The sequence below is a fragment of the Manis javanica genome, chromosome X (assembly GCF_040802235.1).
Source record: "Manis javanica isolate MJ-LG chromosome X, MJ_LKY, whole genome shotgun sequence".
Lineage (NCBI taxonomy): Eukaryota > Metazoa > Chordata > Mammalia > Pholidota > Manidae > Manis > Manis javanica.
In genome coordinates this window covers 39,679,200-39,685,028 of record NC_133174.1, presented here as the reverse complement: position 1 = coordinate 39,685,028, position 5,829 = coordinate 39,679,200, and positions in this window count along the sequence as shown.

Sequence of the window (5,829 nt, the reverse complement as noted above, 5' to 3'; positions counted from 1 at the left end):
TTGTTTGCATGAAATATCTTTTTCCATCCCTTGACTTTTAGTCTGTCCATGTCTTTGAGTTTCATGTGATTCTCTTGTAAGCAGCATATCCATTCTATTACTCTGTGTCTTTTGATTGGTGCATTCAGTCCATTTACATTTAGGGTGATTATCAATAGATATGTACTTATTGCCATTGCAGGCTTTGGATTCGTGCTTTCCAAAGGATCAAAGCATAGCTTCTTTACTATCTAACTGTCTAACTTAACTCTCTTGTTAAACTATTATAAACACAGTCTGCTGATTCTTTATTTCTCTCCCTTCTTATTCTTCCTCCTGCATTCTTTATATGTTAGGTGTTTTATTCTCTACTCTTTTCTGTTTCCTTTGACTGCTTTTGTGAATAGTTGATTTTATTTTTTGACTTTAGTTAGTATTTGGTTGGTCTGCTTTCTTTGCTGTGGTTTTATTTTCTCTGGTGACATATTTTAGCCTTAGGAGTGCTTCTATCTACAGCAGTCCCTTTAAAATACCCTGTAGAGGTGGTTTGTGGGATGTATATTCCCTCAACTTTTGCTTGTCTGATAATTGTTTAATCCCTCCTTCAAATTTAAATGATAATCATGCTGGATATAGTATTCTTGGTTTAAGGCCCTTCTGTTTCATTGCATTAAATATATAATGCCATTCTCTTCTGACCTGTAAGGTTTCTTTTGAGAAGTCTGATGATAGCCTGATGTGTTTTCCTTTGTAGGTGATCTTTTTCTCTCTCTGGCTGCCTTTAATACTCTGTCCTTGTCTTTGATCTTTGCCATTTTAATTCTTACATGTCTTGGTGTTGTCTTCCTTGGGTCCCTTGTGTTGGGAGATCTGTGGTCTTCCATGGTCTGAGGGACTATTTCCTTCCCCAGCTTGGGAAAGTTTTCAGCAATTATTTCTTCAAAGACCCTTTCTATCCCTTTTCTTCTCTTCTTCTTCTTCTGGTACACCTGTAATGCAAATATTGCTCCATTTGGATTGGTCACACAGTTCTCTTAACATTCTTTCATTCCTGAAGATCCTTTTATCTCTCTCTCCCTCAGCTTCTCTGTATTCCTGTTTTCTGATTTCTATTCCATTAACAGTCTCTTGTACCTCTTCCAGTATGCTCTAAAAGACCTTCTATCAATTGTTTCTTTTATGTTATCTCCCTCCGGACTTCCTCCCTTAGCTCTTTCATATTTCTCTGCAGGTCCATTAGCATGGTTATGACTTTTATTTTGAATTTTTTGGGATTGTTTATGTGTGTCCATTCTCTTTTTCTCTTAATAATTCTGGCTAGGGTTTTATCTATTTTGTTTATTCCTATTAAGTATGATTGGTTCTATCTATCTCACCAGCGCCTCTCTCTGGGGTTGTCTGAGTGATTTTTGACTAGACCAGATTCTTCTGCCTTTTCTTGGTGTTAGACATGTTCACAGGCAGGTGGTGCATGTGTCAGCTGGAAGAACAAAGTCCCTTCCTGCTTGTTGGTCACCTTGCCCTTCTCCACTGCCTGTGCCATCTACCTGCACACTGGGAGCAGTGTCTGGGATAATCTCCTGGGATAATCTTCTATGGGCAGGGTGCAACCTCAGGATAGCTTAGTGCACTGCAGGGGGTTGCAGCTCTCCTGGGTGTGTTCTCCTGTGAGAACGGCACCCCTTCATGCCTTCTGGAGGTTGCTCAGGCTTCCTCTGCCTTTGCTGGTTACCCGCACACTGGCAGCAGGCTGTGGGATAATTTCCTGTGTTGCCATAGGTGGCATGCCCTCAGGATAGCCTAGCACACTGCGGGGTGTTGCAGATGCACTGGTTGTATTCTACTGCAAGAAGGGCTCCCCTTCGTGCCTTCTGGACCTTGCTCTGGCTTCCACTGCCTGTTCCATTTACCCGCACACTGGGAGCAGTCTCTGGGATAATCTCCTGAGCTGCCATGCGTGGGGGGCCCTCACGTTAATCTAGCGCATTGTGTGTGTGACAGCTGAACCATGTGTGTTCTCCTGTGAGAATGGTGCCCCTTTGTGCCTTCCAGACCTTTCTTCAGCTTCCGCTGCCTGTGCTGGCTACCGCACACTGGAAGCCATCTCTGGGATAATCTCCTGAGCTGCTGTTGGTGGTACGGCCCTCTGTATGACCAAGGACACTGCTGGGGGTCACAGACACACTGGGCATGTTCTCCTGTGAGAACAGCACCCCATCATGCCTTCCAGACCTTGCCCTGGCTTCCTCTGTCTGTCCTGGTTAGCTGTGTGCTGGGAGGAGACTCTGTGTGGTTGCTGTGGGTGGAGCTGTACTCCGGCTGCTCGGCAGCTGTGGCAGGTCAGATGGTTTGCTTGCAGCACCAGCCAGTGGGAATGAATGGCAGGCTGCTTATCACCATGAGGGGTTTGGTGCTCCATTACCCACCAGGGGGTTAGGGATCCTGAAGTTCCTCAAGATTCCCAGCCTGTTGGGGTGAGTGTGCTGGGATGATTTTGTCCAACTGTTGATCCCTTGTCCCTTTAAGACTTTTAAAAAGTGCCTGCTTTTCTGTTGTCCTAGGGGAGCCAGCTGTGGGGACCCGCTCACAGTCTCCATCTTGGATTTTACTTTTCCATTTCTCTAATATCCAGTACACCATGCAATGTGTGTCTGTGCTCCCAGTGCAGATTACTAGGGGTGGTTATTTAGTAGTCCTGTGCTTCCACTCTGTCCCCACTCTGAATCTTTTCCTCCCACTGGTGAGCTCTGGTGGGGGGAGTGCTCGGTCCCACTGGGTCATGGCTTTATATCTTACCCTTTCATGAGATGCTGAGTTCTTGTGGATGTAAATGTAGCCTGGCTGTTGTACTGTATCTTCTGGTGTCTCTTTTAGGAATAATTGTATTTGCTGTATTTTCAACAATATATATGGTTTTTGGAGGAGATTTCTGCCACCCTACTCACTCTGCCTTCTTGAACTGTCTCTGATGAATCTTATGGTATTTCTATTCTTAACTTTTTGAGGAACCTCCATACCATTTTCCATAGTAGCTATACCGATTTATATTGGGTTGGACCTTTTTAAAGAAAAATAATACAAGATTATAGATACAAAATTGCTAGTTTCCCTCCTGAGGTATATACAGGACTTATGCAAAAGAAGAAGTTCTAAAGTTTATGTTTCACTAGCTCTACTATGAGCTGCTTGTTCAAAGGCATTAGGGATATTTCTTCTTGGGCAGTCAGGGTCCAAACTTGCACATACTGCATAGTTCTCATTTACTAATTGGCTTCAGAATGCATATATGACAGTACATTATACATATAAATGACTATCAAGAACATATTTTCTTAGCAATGTCATAGATCTTGCACAATTATGAAAAACATCAGTGAGAACAGAGAAGCCAATATGTGCAGGCTGCTGAAAACCAATCAAGAATCAGCTACTGCAGTCAGTTATGCAGAGGACAAAATTCCTAATACAAACTGTACTGACCTGTTAACAATCCACAGAGACAACTACATAACCAGACATTCAGGTGACCAGAAGTAAAAATTTGGTCAAACTCTTAAAAACTTTCCAATGAGAAAGATAAGTTAGGATCTTGACATTTATATGTGTGCCCAATGTTTCAATTTCTAAATTAGTATGACTATAAAATTTCCTTTTCTTTAACTGTTTATAAAACAGATACTTATACTTCCTGTTGAGATAGTGTAAACTGTTATCAAACCTGTCACGTTGTTCTTCTTTGCTAGCAGAAATAAATTTAGTTCCTACATATTTTGTCTAGCCTTTTGTTTTAATGATGATAACATTCTATTTTATAATTACCTACCCAGTTGCTTCCTAATTGATAAGAAACCTTTGCTTGACAAGTGTATTACCAATGTTTAATTTTCAAAATATTAAAAACATAATTCCTATACGGTGATCCAGTATCAAATATGGACTGAATTCATTAAAGAGAGCCAAAAGGTCCACAAGCTTGTTCAAAGAGAGTACAAGAAGTGGGCTTTATATAGTCAGTGAAGAAAAAGGAATGTTGAAATAGATTGCTACCATGTATACAAACTGATTAATGTCCTAAGGGCAAAAAAAAACCCCATAAGCTTTGGAATCTTTTCTACTGGGCAGAAAAGAAAATCATCATACTTTACCAGTTTCCTATAAGTTAACCTCTAACTTTACAAACTTATAAAATATCTGAGTCCTAATCAAGACATGATTCATTGTTCTGACCTCTTGATCTAAGTGTGTACTTCCAAATTAGCTAAACTGAGCAATTGGTGACAGAACAATCAGTACAATATTAGTTGTATGTAAAACAAGTTACATTCCCTTAGAGAGTCAGCTGCATCTTATTTGGGCTTATTGGACAGTACTCCAGAACATGCAATAATTTTGCATATTTCTAAATTTCGTCTAATTTTTCTTAACATTATTCCAGGGCAATGTGATTACCAGCAATCTACAGCTAAATCAGAAGATTTGAAGTTTGGCATTAATGTGTCCCTCATGAATTTTGGTCTAGGATTTGAAACCTTGTTGGTTTTCTTCTTTGGGTTTCAGAGTTGCAAAAAATGTGTTCCTTTATGATTCATTGTTCTGACCTCTTGGTCTAAGAGTGTACTGCCAAATTAGTCAAACTGATCAACTGGTGACAGAACAATCAATACAATATTAGGCTCTGTTATGGGTTGAATTGTGTCACCTCAAAACGTGTACATTGAAGTCCTAACCTCTAGTACTTTAGAATGTGAGTTTATTTGGAGATAGTCTTTACAGCGGTAATCAAGTCAAAGTTAGGTCATTAGGGTGGATCCTAATCCAATATGATTAGTGTCTTTATAAGAAAGGGAAATATGGACACAAACATGCACAGACAAAAGCAATGTGAAGAGACACAGGGAGAAGATGGCAACCTACAAACCAAGGAGAGAGGCCTGAACAGATTCTTTCCTCACATCCCTCAGAAGCTACCAGCTCTGCCAACACCTTGATCTGAGATGTCTAGGCTCCAGAGCTATGAGGTGATACATCTGTTGTTTAAGCCCCCAAGTCTAGTCTGTGGTATTTTGTCATGGCAGCCCTAGCAAACCAATACAGGCTGATTGTAGAAATTTCTTTCTGCAATCATGTGGAATGATGATTTGATTTTCTTCAGGCTTGTGATCAGAATGCAACATATTCCTGTGTGGTAGGTGTAGTACCAGTTATCAACAGATGAGTCATGGGACCTTTTAGACTGGCCTGCTGGGTTTGAAGAGTTTCCCAGAGGACAAGAAACATATTTTAACACTAGCTTTTAGCTCGGAAGAAACAGGGCTGCAAACAAAACACACCTAATAAGGATTGTGCTTCAACTTATGAACTCCTGTTCCATTACATTTATAATGAAAAATGTGGCAGGTAGCACATTAGCCAGGCTAGCCTAACTGTGCCACCCTCCTTCAAGAGAAATCCTAACATTCTCAATGCACCCTAAGACCAAGGACATTGGATGTTAGGCGACCCTGGCTTTAGGAGTTGGCAAGGGATCTGTACCATGCTGAGCAGTTCAGTGAGCTTCCCTTTCCTCCCTCTGGTCTTCCTTGCTTTCTACTGCCTGCATGGTTGCTGCCATTCACTACTGCTCTTGCTGTATGAATTCCTTTCTTGCTGGCACTTGTTTGTCCTGATAAGGAATTCTTTCCTGATCAGAGTCAAGAGCCCTCCCTCATCAAGGTTGAGGTTTCACCTAGTATGCAGGGAGAGGCCTCCCTAGATGCAGCTGCTTGGCAACAAACATGCTGGCTAGAGTATAGAGTGGGGGCAAGTAGGTACCACCTGCAATATGTAAACAGAGCTTTGAAAACATCTATT